Source organism: Carassius auratus, chromosome 39 (assembly GCF_003368295.1).
Source record: "Carassius auratus strain Wakin chromosome 39, ASM336829v1, whole genome shotgun sequence".
Taxonomy (NCBI): Eukaryota; Metazoa; Chordata; class Actinopteri; order Cypriniformes; family Cyprinidae; genus Carassius; species Carassius auratus.
The window spans coordinates 5,554,889-5,569,558 of record NC_039281.1 but is presented as its reverse complement, the minus strand read 5'-3'; the positions used below and the strand labels follow the sequence as shown (position 1 = coordinate 5,569,558).

At 39.4% G+C, this 14,670-nt stretch overlaps 1 pseudogene; it reads left to right on the top strand.

Moving 5' to 3' along the window:
* The first annotated feature begins 490 nt into the window (after positions 1-490).
* LOC113057757 (ligand of Numb protein X 2-like) lies at positions 491-13,658 on the top strand (annotated as a pseudogene).
* The last annotated feature ends 1,012 nt before the right edge of the window (positions 13,659-14,670 follow it).

The window sequence follows — 14,670 nt, the reverse complement described above, 5'->3', positions numbered from 1 at the left end:
CCACATAATTTTTTAGACATGAATAATATTATATTTAATATAATTTTCCCAATACCTTTATACATGAAATATAAAGCTTTTTAAATTTTAGAATGGGGGTCCCTCAATTAAATTTTATAATATTTGAGGTCTGTTGGTGAAATGGTGAAAACCCCAAATATATAATATCTTTATATAACCAAGCTTTAGGTTGTGAATCACTGATTTTGTGTTAATTAATGCACTTGGTGGGTTATGTCCATTCAGTTATCTGTAGAATATGAAGGAGGTGAGTGAGGGAGAGAAATATGTTCTGCTCAACCATGGATAACACACACACACAACTCACTGTGTAATTGGCAAGAGGTTGAGCCTAGTTCTTAGAATGCTTTGCCTGTACTAGTACCACATCAGCAGTCTACACTCCCCCTCGTCTCCTGACACACACACACACACTCGACTCACACACGCATACAGCACGCTCTCAACCCCTCCTCCTGAGTCGACACAGCCGGACTCTGAACGTTTCTCTCCAGTCTGTTGAGCTCCCCTCTAACTGCATGTCCTTGCATACACACACACACACACTCACATGCACAGACAGTCTCTGTCCCTAGTTGAGATGACGGGCTCTGGTTTCAGTTAGGCTGCAGGCGGCCAGCGCAGCTGTTGGGCTTGGGTTTCTTGTTTTCATGCAGTGGCTGCTGGGAGTCTGACTGCATTGCCAGCATCTGAGGTGGGTTGGAATAATGATTGAGATTTATTACATTCATGGCGGATGGTGTGTTTGTTTTGCTCATCCATTGAAATGCCGGTTGTTAATTGTGTCATTGCGTTGCATGTATTGAATAGTAGTTTTGGTTATGTATTTATGGTTTTCTAAACAAGAGTTTTTGTAGCATTGTAGTTTTTGTATCATTATGAGGTCACTGACATGAGTGCCCACAGTTAATGCGTTTTTAAAAAAATAATATATATTAAAGGTTAAAGATGTTTTTTTTTGTTATTATTATCAATATAAAAAAATTATATTATTGAAATTAATTCAATTTTTTTTTTAGTTTTCACGGAGTCACACCACATGACATTGTTAATGTAGTTTATTTAATGTTACGATACATATTGTTTAGGTTTCATTGTAGATGGATTTAGCAGAGATTATGTGCTTCACAGAGGGAAGTGGCCCATTACTGACCGGGCATGAAGTCATTAACAACAAGCTCGGAATTTCTACACTATTCATTTTGAGTTCTTGCTCTCTTTTTTTTTTATTTTTTGTGCAGCTTCTTTGTTCACCCTAGTAGGTGAGTATTGACTGCTGCCCTCCTGTCATTTCACAGAGCTTAACCGGTTTAATGACTTGAACATTGATAGTTAGCCAAACTCAGATTGCTGTTGAGGAAGGAAACTCATGGAAAGGATACAGCTGCAGCCTTCTTCATATATTGTTGTGGTTAAGTGGATCCATGTCATTTCCTGTCCAGCCAGCATTAGCCCGAGAAAAAGAATGCTTGACGTGAGCTTCACTTTTCCTTTGTTCTTTTTCCCAACAGAAACCTGGGTGTAGATGAAGCGGCTAATAGTTTGTTCTCTTTCTGGATTGGAAATATTGGATTGCTTCTCATCTGATGACGCTGATGTAGAGTTTACAAGCTGAGAAAGTGGGATTAGCTCTCCAGCCCTGCTGACGTCCATCTTAACTTCATCAGGTCATGACAGAGCCCAAGGAGTTTCCACCAGTGGGTGGCTTAACATGGGTCCGGGTGTGTAAGGAATGTGGACAGTGTCATGATGGTCGGGACAGTCACTTGTTTGAGTATCAGGACGAGGTGGATGACGAGCTGGTGTGCCACATCTGCCTGCAGCCTCTGTTGCAGCCCATGGACACGCCATGTGGCCACACGTACTGCTACCAGTGCCTCAGCAACTTCCTGCACGACCAGGACTTCTGTCCTGTCGACCGCAAGAGGCTTCAGCTCCAGCAGTGCCGTGCCTCAAGCCTTCTGGTGCGCAACCTGCTGGACAAACTGGCCGTTCTGTGCCCATTCCAAAGTGAGTGCCAGCAGAGCATGCAACGCTGCGAGCTGCAGCCCCATCTTCACAACAGGTTAGTGCATGCCACAAAAGAAATGTTTACATATCACTAGGGCAGCATAGCATAAAGTCAAAGAGCTATAGACATAGAACATGCAGATATCATTATGTAGAAATCAAAATTAAATCAATTATGAGAAGTCCGTGGATAAACATGCCCACGTAGTCATTAAGAGAGCTGCTCAAAAATTTATGGAATTTCACTTATTCAGGTTTCATGTGAACAGAGAGATTTGAGAGCTGAGCAGGATTAAAGAATTAGGCATAAGTGGACAGTATGAATGAATACTAAAATAACTGGATGTCTCTCTTTTATATAATGGAGTTAATTAGGAATCACATAAGTGATTACTATAGAATGTGTGCAGATAGTTCAGCCTCGTCACCTCTGGCAGAAACACATGGGAGTTGACAAGTTTCATTTTTACATATTAAGTTACAGGATTTACACAGTAATAAGAGTACAACCCCGCTCACAAGAATTCACTATATTGATTCATTGAATGCAAAGCCATAGTTTATGATATGGGTGATATGGTATGAAAAAAGGAAAAAGCCCCTGGGAATAAAACCCATGACTTTGGTGTTATTGCTCTACTGTTTGAACCATTGGAACACTGCATACAATGACCCTGTGCCTCAGCGTTCAGCTCCCTTACATGGGATTTTTTCTAGTGTTTTATCATATTCTTATCTTCTGTGATGTAAAAGCATGGTCTAAAGGTTGTTTGGCTGATAGTTCACGTGGTCAGGAACAGCCCAGTGTAAACACAGAGCAGCTGTGGGATGGGGAGGGAGGTTTTGACATGGTGAAACCAAGACTAGACCTGATACTGCTCTTTTTTAAAAAAAAACCTGTACCATCTCTATCACTGCAATGCAGTAGAAAAGCCTGTTTGTGACTTCATCTGCATAGCTCCTCTTGTTTCTGTACAGAGAATTCACACACCCTGAGCATGTTCATCTTTAATAGAAAAATGCCATGTAGCTTTGCACTGAACTGATTAAGCATTGATTTGTTTTTCACTGCTGTTTTCTGCTGACTGCTGAATATGGCAGATCCAGAGCAGTTGTCAGCACTGGTGCATGTTTAGGATATTTTTAGTTACTGCTGCTGCCATATGGTAATGAATGTCTCGTAGGTTAATTAACAGCAGGCCACTGAGTAATGATGCAGAAGTTCTCTCTGACTCAGTGTGCTCCAATTCTCTCTTTCTCAGATGTCCTGCATTCAGACGACTCAGGGAAGAGGCGGAGAGAAAAAAGAGACCCTCCTGGAATGAGTTAAAGGGAAGCAAATCAGATGGAGATTTAGCTGATGCCAAATCTACCCCAATCGCACACACAGGTCAACTCAATGGACCCTCAGAACCTGGACTGGTCAATCCAGCCTTTGAAGAGGGTGAAGATGGTATAGCGGCCCTTTCTGTTTTTCTTGTACCCTGTTCATTAAATATTATTACAAAACCACATAAGAATTAGCTGATCCATGTCTAAGTATTTATGATGTGCCAAATTAAATTAAAACCATGAATATATAAATAATTTTATGTAATATCAGTACCAAAATGGTTATCAGACTTTCTTTATTTCCCTCCACTAAACTGACACTGTCAGCGAACAAACAAAAGCACAATAAATATAAAATGTTTCATTTTAGAACATTTAAAATTTCTTATTTTTGCTTTTATTGTTTTACTTTTAATTTAGGATGATTGTAAAATAATAATTTTAGGTAAAATAATAAGGTAAAATAATAACTTTAATGTTGGTTATTGATTCTAGCATAAAAAATAAATCGTTCAAAGTCGCTGTCTCTTTACTATTTGTATAATATCTATTTTTCTGTACTGTACACCACCTGGTAAGGATTAGATTTAAAAAGAAAGTTTTTTTTTTTTTGGTGAATTATGTAACATGTTTAAGATTTGTGGTAACTCAGGAGTTAAGTTGAAAAGTAGCACAGACAGTGAAAAGCAGAGGAAATTGATTTGCAACTATGTTTACTTTTGGGTAAAGCAAAACAGAGGAAAACTTTAATGTGCCCCTTTATCCTGTGATTAGATAACCAGTATGTGTCAGGATGAATAAATTATGGCATTAAAACCCACAATCATCACTGTCTGACAACATGTATACACATAGATATTTACCTGTCATCTGGATTATTGTAAATGCTGTTAGTCATAAAGTCATTTAACAACTCGCTCAATATCTCATGGGATTATTACATCATATGTTTGTGTGCTTCCTTAAATGATTCATTCCAATGCTGCCACGAACAAACTGCTTGTGTTTTTGCCACATGTTGAACTACTTCGTATTTTTTAAGCATTTGTAAATCAGATTCCTGATGTTTTTTTGGATTCCCAGACACCCCTCTGAGGTCCAGTCTTGTGGCAGAGGCGACTGTAGTGGAACTGTTTCGAGAGGATCCAGACAAGGATCTGGGATTGCGTATAGTAGGAGGGAAGGACACACCCTTGGGCAACATTGTCATCCAGGAGATTGTGCGTGATTCACTAGCTGCTCGGGATGGCAAGCTAGCTCCTGGAGATCATATTCTAGAGGTGAGGCATATCTCAGCTCACCATACCATCATGTTTGTTTTAGATTATCAATTGCTATTGATGTGAACCCATTAGGTGTTTTCCACCTCTTTTATCTCTCAGAATCTTTCTTTCTGTCCAGTTCTCATGTTGTCAGTGTTCAAACCCCAGCAACATTGTGTTTGCATTTCAGTCACATCACTGGATAAAGGTCACAAGTCCTTGCTTTCCTAAATGTTGGGAAATTTCCACTAGCTAGCACATTATTGACCATGTAAAATTAAAATCACTTTCAGTTGAGTAGACAAATTCTGTTATAGGTCATGTATCAAAATAGGTTTAGTTCAGTACACGTCCTATAGAACTGACCCACTTTTCACAATCTCTAAATGGTCATATTTAGCTCATTTACAGTTTATTTAGTTACAGAATTGAAGATGGAGCAGGGAGTCATTCACGTAAAATTTTAAAGGTGTAGTTCAGTGTTTTTTTTTTAGGCTTGATTGTTTATGGGGTGTGGTCTAACATGTTTTAATGCTTTGTTTTTTTATGCATTATTTTTCACATAATTTACCTTTATTCCACACTGCTCTGTCCCTTCTTTAATTAACATGCTGATAATTTGCTTCTTTTGATGCCCCTCCCTCAGAAATAAGGGACTGATTGGTTGGCTAGCCCAGTGTGTTGTGATTGGCTTCACTGCCTCTTGTGCGCGTCTAAACGTCCCGCCCCTCACCTCAGGGGCATGTGCTCCAGTTGTATTGTTAACAGCGGCATTGTTAATATTGCTTATCAGTTTGAGCGTGATTGAGAAGCAGAGGATATTATTGAAGAGGATCATGCAGTGTATAATTGTAACAGTTCATTGCAGAGGCTGAGCTGAATTAGAACATTGATTTTGAAACTTGTAAATCCATTAGAATTGTTAGAAGACAGAAGTGCATCTAGTTTTCTCTTCCTCTTCTCTAAAGCAGCGCAGCGTCGCCTCGCCTGGGGTTTATCTGGGTTTGTGATGTCACGAAACCGTGAAGTAACTTGTTGTAGTCCCTACCAGCCGTTTTTATAGGCATTAAACTGTCAGAATTTTAAAAGAAATCTTTAAGCTGTGTAACTTTGCAGATTTTATTTCTATTCTAACAGTAACATTACACACTAACTAACGTTAAAAAAGTGAAATCGCAATCATTATGACCAATGTAGACATTGCATTTTAATTTGGCATGAAACTACAGAATTGCCCTTTAAAAAGCTCAATTACACAGTAATGCTTCATAATTACAATTCAGTTCAGTTAAGCAAATTGACTTTCTCATTCCCACAATCCTGCATTCTCCTAGGATTTCTGCTTCTAGCTGTCCTGGAATGCAATGCCTTAGTAAAGTGAACCAGTATGACTGGGTTCACATTCAAATTCAACCTTGAGTTTTAATGTATGCCTCCGGCTTCTCTTCTCTGAGGTCATAAATATGGAGATCTCAATGAGGTCAGCCATCAGCCCTAGGATGATCAGTATCCCAAGCGTAGCTTCTTGGTTTTTTTAGGGAGCAAACGCCTGTAAAGAGATCTGTGGATGGTTTAGATATCTTATTTCTTGAAATGGGATCTTTTTTTCCCTCTTCTGGTTTAGCACAGCATTGATTATCACAAAGGACTGTTCCTAGCCTCTGGCAGAAAGATTTTCTCTTTTTTTTTGAGAGATAAATAAAGCATTATTTTAGGATCCTTTTTAATATTAAAACAAAGTGTACTGGTTGGATCTAATGGTAAGACATTAAAGGTGCATTTAGCTATTTTTGCCAAAAGATGTCGATATTTGAAAGTACCAGAACAAACATGTCCATACCCCATCGGTACACAACCCTGGCAGCGTCGATGGTGGAATCTGCTCAGCATATTCAAGTAAAATCCAACACAGAAAAGTTGTGTTGAAAAGCAAAATCAAAACAACTTTATCAAGAAGAAACAAAACAACCTTGGCACCCGATTCCCTCCCACTCCTTGAGTTCAGTCCACTGCTGGAAAGATGCTCCAATATGTACGTGCTCCTCTTGCCTGATCAGAACCCTTCTTTTTAATGTTTTGTTCGTCTGAAATTTTATTTTTATTGTTATTTTATTTTTTTAGTTAAAAAACCTGTGTCACTTGGCTATATGACATGATATGAAAGAAAAGATCTGTAGCTACTTTCATTGCTTTGTGACCTCAAGCTAACAGTATGGTCTTTTCAGGTGAATGATGTCAGTTTGGCATCCATCCCCCACATTCGTGCCATCACCGTGCTTCGGCAGTCATGTTCCCGTGTCAGGCTAACTGTCATGCAGGAGAAGGGCTTCAAGCCCCGGCTTGACCATCTTGTTCAACCCTCAGCTTCTCCCCCGTCACCCAGTCCCAACCAGAACCACGGCACCATCATCCAGGTGACCCTAGTAAAGCATGAGCGCTCCGAGCCGCTGGGCATCAAACTCATCCGTAAATCTGAGGAGCCAGGAGTCTTCATCCTAGATCTGCTGCCGGGGGACTGGCTGCCAAAGATGGCAAACTGAGGAACAATGATAAAGTTCTGGGCATCAACGGACAGGACCTAAGACATGGCACCCCAGAGAGTGCAGCTCAGATCATACAGGTACAGACAGACATAATCACTTCAGAGAGAAAAAAGTGAATGTCTTTAATTACTCTTAATACAATCTGTTACTTTTAAACACTAGATTGATTGATTGAGATATGATATATACACACACACACAGTGGGTATGGAAAGTATTCAGACCCCCTTAATTTTTTCACTCTGTTATATTCCAGCTATTTGCTAAAATCATTTGTAAAAAAAAAAAAAAAGAAATCATCATCAATGTACACACAGCACCCCATATTGACAGAAAAACACAGAATTGTTGACATTTTTGCAGATTTATTAAAAAAGAAAAACTGAAATATCACATGGTCCTAGGTATTCAGACCCTTTGTTGTGACACTCTGGTGCTGTCCATTACTTCTGATCATCCTTGAGATGATTCTATACCTTCGTACAGTTGTCTTCATTACAGTTTGCACATATTTTTTCGTCACGAACGTTGATCTTCCTTCAAAACAGCCGGTAAAAGAGTCATGCGATAACGTGCGTCATCACTTCGACAAGGCATTAGATCTGGCTTTTGTTCACACAGCGCTCGTCCCGGGTTGAACCCGGCAATGTTACTAGGTCCCCGACCCGGAATCAATCCCGGGACGTGTGTGCTTTCACACAGAAGGCAATGTTCCGGCAATTTGCCGGGTCCAACGTGCAGTGTGAAAGGGCTTATATAAGACCTTACAGCTCACAGTGCATGTCAGAGAAAATGAGAATCATGAGGTCAAAGGAACTGCCTGAAGAGCTAAGAGACAGAATTGTGGCCAAGGTTACAAAAAAGTTTCTGCTGCAATTAAGGTTCATAAGAGCACAGTGGCCTCCATAATCCTTAAATGGAAGACACTTGGGAAGACCAGAACCCTTCCTAGAGCTGAAAATGAAAGTCGTGACATTTGCCAAGTATAGTTAACCATACTCTGAATTGGTGCTTTACATTTAACCCATCAAAGTGCACACACACAGCAGTGAGAAATGAACACACACCCGGAGCAGTGGGCAGCTATAGATCCAGTGCCCGGGGAGCAACTGGGGGTTCAGTGCCTTGCTCAAGGGCACTTCAGCCATGGGTATTGAGTGTGGAAGAGAGCGCTGTTCATTAACTCCCTCCCACCTACAACTCCTGACAGCACCGAGACTCGAACTATCAGGCCCTGAGCTATCAGGGGAGAAGAGCCTTGGTGAGAGAGGTAAAGAAGAACCCAAAGATCACTGTGGCTGAGCTCCAGAGATGCAGTCGGGAGGTGGGAGAAAGTTGCAGAAAGTCAACCATCACTGCAGCCCTCCACCAGTCGGGGCTTTATGGCAGAGTGGCCCGATGGAAGCCTCCCCTCAGTGCAAGACAATAAGGACAAATGGTTTCAATCGTGGGAAAGATGAATGGGGCCAATACAGGGATATCCTGGACAAAAACCTTCTCCAGAGTGCTCAGGACCTCAGACAGAGCCGAAGGTTCACCTTCCAACAAGACAATGACCCTAAGCACAAAGCTAAAATAACGAAGCAATGGCTTCACAACAACTCTGTGACTGTTCTTGAATGGCCCAGCAAGAGCCCTGACTTAAACCCAATTGAGCATCTCTGGAGAGACCTGAAAATGGATGTCCACCAACGTTTACAATCCAACCTGACAGAACTGGAGAGGATCTGAAAGGAGGAATGGCAGAGGATCCCCAAATCCAGGTGTGAAAAGCGTGTTTCATCTTTCCCCAAAAGACTAATGACTATATTAGATGAAACGGGTGCTTCTACTAAATACTGAGCAAAGGGTCTGAATACTTAAGACCATTTGATATTTAAGTTTTTATTTTTTTATAAATGTGCAAAAATTTCAACAATTCTGTGTTTTTCTGTCAATATGGGGTGCTGTGTGTACATTGAAGAAAAAAAATTAACTTGAGTGATTTTAGCAAATGGCTGCAATATTACAAAGAGTGATACATTTAAGGGGGTCTGAATACATTCCGTACCCACTGTGTGTGTGTGTGTGTATGTATGTATGTATGTATGTGTATTGTGTAAGTGATTGTTATGCTCCGTTATGTGTGTGGCAGACATGTGAAATGCGAGTGAACTTCGTAGTGATGAGGCTTAATGATCTCTCTGAGGAGGGTAGTGAGGGTCAGAGCAGAGGGACAAGGAGGGTCCCGGAACCGCAGTACTTCAGACGACGATCCGAATACATGAAGGTAAAAAAGTGCTTCACAAGCCCTGGCATTATGTAGTTGGTTTAAAGGCACAAATAGTCATAGCTGTGGCCTACCATAATGCTTACATAGATGATGCAAGTTTTGCTCACACCCAATTCCATTCCCCTTCTTGCTTCTAAATATATAGAAAATGTATGCACCATTCAAAATTTGGGGTCATTCATTTTTTTTCTTCTTCAAAAAGGCAGTAAAATCATTAATATTGTGAAATACTGTTATTATTACAAACTAAAATTGAAATAGAAATTACAACTGTTTTTGATTTTTAATATATTTTAAAATATGATTTTCAGTCCTATGTTGGCAAATTTGAATTTTCAGCATCATTACTCCTTCAGTGTCCCATGAGCCGTTTAGATTTTTCTCTCATATGCTGATTTGCTGATCAAGAAACATTTGCTGTTATTATTAATGTTGAAAATGGCTGTGTTGCTTACTATTTTTGTAGAAATTGACTTAGACTTTTTTGTTTTTGTTGTCATTTTTGATCAATTTAATGCGTCCTTGCTGAATAAAAGTATTATATCTGAATAAAAGTGGCCAAAAGTGAAGAAAACCATACAAGAAAGTCTCAGCAAATCATTGAGACAGCATGAATTTAACTTGTAAATTTCAAATTTTTAAACATGAATTATATCTTGGATTGCAGTTTAGTAAATTAACATGTATTGTAGTGTTTTGCATATTATGAGGCAGTTTATTGTATTATGAGTTAGTCATGGAATTCCCGGTCCTGTAAAGGGGAAACCAAAAGTAAAAGAAAGGTGTTTTGTAGTTAAAGTTTGACTCCTCTGCAAAGACTTGGTTGCATGTTTCATAGGTTATGCTGCCTGCACACGGGGTGTCTTTTCACCCAGAGATCAGTCACACCCTGATTTTGTGACGCTTCCTCACCAGCTGAAGGCAGAGGCAGCAAACACAGGCTGGGTAGTGGGAGATAAAAGCACATGCCCCCGTCTCTCACTGGGACCCGTCCCTGATCAAAAGGCTGGGGTGCTGCTCTTGAGCTGCTGCAGCTTCTGTGTTTGTTTGTAGCTGGGGATCAAAGCTGGTGACAGTTAGCTTTCACCTACGGAGATGGAGCTTGAGCTCATGCTGGGAGGAAGGGCCACCCTGCTGTGTAGGAAGACTCCAGTAAGACTAAGAGAATAGAGCAGAAGAAGAGCGTTTTGCCACAATCTATGAGTTACGATGGCAGCGTGTCAGAGCCACTCACATTAACGCATCTCTCTGCTTCGCAGCAGGATCTGGGATGTTTGTTTTTACAAATGTTTTCACCGCAGGAGTCAGACACATGTCTTAAGCTTTCACTTTTCACCCATCCCCCAAGTACAAAGCTTTTCAGAATACTAAATTATCATTAATTATTAAGCACACTTGCATGCGCAGTTAATGGATCTGCAGTAAGCTGAGGTACAGTCTTTTAAGTATACATGACACAACTGTAACCATACTTAATCAAATATTTGCTTTTCAAAGCATGCTCACAATGCAAGGGCAGTCCGTTTACTGTATGAACACTGTTCAAAAGTTTGGATTCAGTACTATTTATAGATGAAGAAGATTTAAGAAAAAAAATACAGTTTTGATCAATTATTACAAATTTGGTGAGCATAAAGGGACATTAAAAACAGAAAAAACATTCTAGTTTTTCAAGTTCAAAGAAAAAAATCTTGGGAAACAACTTTTGAAAGTTATTGTACACAGTAGATAAAACCAAGTTACAATCGCATTGCAAAATCTAGATCTGTTAGTCCAACTATGCAAAAAAAAAACTGGACTGGTACAGTGTTTACATGACTGTTTGTGCATATACTTATGTACTTAATTCAGCTGCTGGTGAAAGTTTTTGTTACTTCCATCCACATTAAAACATTTCTTTTAGTAAATTTGTGTTGTGCAAGTTTTTTTAATGTGCATTATCTGGGTTCAGGATCCTCCAGTTGGGTTCTCCAGTCAAGAGAAGACCGTGATTCTGAAGAAGGAACCTCGACACTCTCTAGGCATCACCATCGCAGGCGGGAGAGACTGCCGCTGCCGTTTGCCCGTCTACATCACCAGCGTGCAGCCGGTGGGCTGCCTGCACAAAGACGGCACCATCAAAACAGGTTAGTCTCCTCAGTCATGGCTCCATATAAAATTCTCTTCTCTGTGAGCTTCATGTGCAATGCTTGAGTTAACGGTGATGTCATGGCTGCCGTTTCTCAGGTGATGTATTGCTGAGTATAAATGGTATGGACCTGACCCATCTGACCTACAATGAGGCGGTAACCATCCTAAAGACTCAGGCCGCTCAGAACACAGTAACACTGCAAGTTATCCGAACGTTTTCTGAGGAGGAGGAACAGGACGGAGAATCCAGCACTAGAGAAGACATGGACACACTGGAGGGACCCAAAGAGGATGACGTTAACTGGGCTCCTCTCTGGACCCGCTGGTTGGGTTTGCCTGGGTGCGATTATTATTTTTTCTTTCTCACTGGGCGTGTTGTGATCTTAATTATGGAGTGTTTAAATTTGATGTCCTCCTGGATATGGACGTTAGGGCTTAAATATGAGCAAAATGTATAATTTGACCATATCTTTTTAATCCCAAGTTCCATCCACTGGTGTCGTGATATTATGCTGATGAAGACCAACAGTGAGAGTTGGGGCTTCAGTATCGTGGGAGGATATGAGGAGAGTCGTGGCCAGCAGCCCTTCTTCATTAAGACCATAGTCCCTGGAACACCAGCTCACTTTGATGGACGCCTCAAGTGAGTCTCCAGTCCTCTTTTTAACAGCATTACTGGTTCACAGTTTCCACAAAAATATGAAGCAGCACAAATGTATTAAAACACTTATAATAATATGAATGCTTTTAGCAATTTAGCATATTGCCATCATTTCTGAAGGATTGTGTGACACTGATAATTAGAGTAAGGAAACATTCAGCTTTGCCATCACAGGAATAAATAAATTCTAAAATATATTAAAATGGAGTATATTTATTTTAAATTGTAATATTTCACAATACTGGTTTTCCTATGTCTTTGATCAAATTAATAGTTTAGGTGAACATAAGAGACTTCTTTCAAAAACATCTTACTGAACAAAAACTTTTTATTGTGTGCGTTGAGTTTTCTTCTTTAAAATGAAATGCTTTATTTAATGACTTCCTCCTGCTCTCCTGCAGGTGCGGCGATGAGATTGTGGCTGTGAATGGAGTCACTACAGTCGGCATGAATAACTCCTCCTTGATCCCAATGCTGAAACTGCAGAAGAACAAAGTCACATTGACCGTGGTCTCCTGGCCTGGCAGCCTGGTTTAAAGACTAGCCTGAACTCTATCACTGTTACTGGGTCCACCACAAGATGCACACATCTGTTATTAGACAAGAGATGTCTTGAGCATTATTGTGGTCTCTCCAAAGAACATTGTGAAAACTGAGGAAGTCTGTTAACAATCATTGACCCAAGGTTTAAAAGCAAGCCGAAAGGTTGCCTTTTTTTAATCCACTGTAGACGTTCAGTGTAGACGTCACAAGTGTGCAGTGCACTTTATTGAGCTGTGATGGTGAAAAAGTGAGAACTGCAATTGAGGAAACTGGACAAGCTTGACTTCCTGTTTAAAAAGAAGTTATATTCATCATGCCATTTTAGTATGGAACTTCTTGTTTCCATATATAACCAGTAATAATCTTTTAGCCGGTTTATGATTGACCAATGGTCAGTAGTGAGGTAATTTTTTTTGACTACCTGGAGTTGGACCACATCACATTCTCATGTTGATGGCCTCTCTGATGGCACTTTTTACACTGTTATATGTCCTGAGAATAGTTACGTTTGTGAAAAACTATGTAGTTGCTGTTTGGGTGAAAGGTTGGACTGTTTTTTTAAACCACAGCTTGGCTAGTTTGACACCTTTTTAAGAATATATCTCTTGGGTGCCTTGGCTATGAATATGTACAAACACAATGATCCACACCTGCCTTAATTGCCTGTATACCAAAATGCCAATTGTTATCTTTGGGCTTTCATTAACCGTAGAACGTTTAATTGGATGCTGCTTTTTTTTTGTTGCCTCTTTTATCTGCAAGTTCAACCCTTTTACTTTTTAATGCATTTTAGGAAAGTTCGATGATGTTCGGTCTTTAGACAAGCACAGTATATGTAAAAGGGTTATTATGACAATAAAATATTTGCTTTATTTTATTATGTCCTTGTTCTAAGCAGTGGCAGTTTTATGTTCACTCTTATGATTCGTAGTATAATATATTTGTAACTTATTATATTAGATATTTTATATAATTTTATTAAATGACAGTTTTCAAAATGATGTATATTTATATGAAATATAAACCCTGTAATCGGCTGATAATTATTCTAGTGCATGAGATCAAAATCTCATCTGGCAGAACAACAGTGGCATCAACATTTTAACCCTGTTTGGTTTACACAGTGATGCTTTTCTGTTATTCAAGAGTTAATGCTAAAGCCACAGATTTCACTCCCCTTCCAAATCATTCATTATAGGCCCTGTGGGATTCCCAGGCAATATCTGCAGCTTTGTCCTGTGGAGTACCACACCATCTAACCAGTTCGAAGGGCGAGTGATGACATGTCATGTACCAGGACAGTCTCAGACATTATTTTAGGCCATATTTTATATTCCATGCACTCAAACTGTACCGGATTTTTCATTGTGTCTTAGACTGCCCCCTAGAGTCCATATAAAGCTCAACGTTTCAAATGATTTTTTATTCCTGTAATTTGTTGCTAAATTAATATTTAAGCATCTTAAACTAAACAGTGATAAGAACAGACCATCTCAAATGCATCTGTTTGTATCATTTACATTCAGTCATTCTGCAGACTTACAATTATTCTTGAAGAGGCAAACAACTCATAATACCAAGTTTCAGGCATTGTTCAGATAAGTACAAGCTAGAAAGTGAAGGAATAAATACCAGTTGGTCAGTTCTATCTTTGACAGAGAGTAACATTAAGATCACAAGTGAATAAGCCTTATTAAAAAATAAACATTCAAAAAATGTTTGCTTAAAAGTCAACTATTTACTTATCTCTCAAATTAACTATTTATGTCATAACTTCAATTTTTCCCATTCATGGAACAATGAATAGCCATATTTCAAAATTATAATGAAATAAAGGGAAATTATTTAAATGGTACCTTACATATAATATAAAATATATAGGTAACACTTTACAATA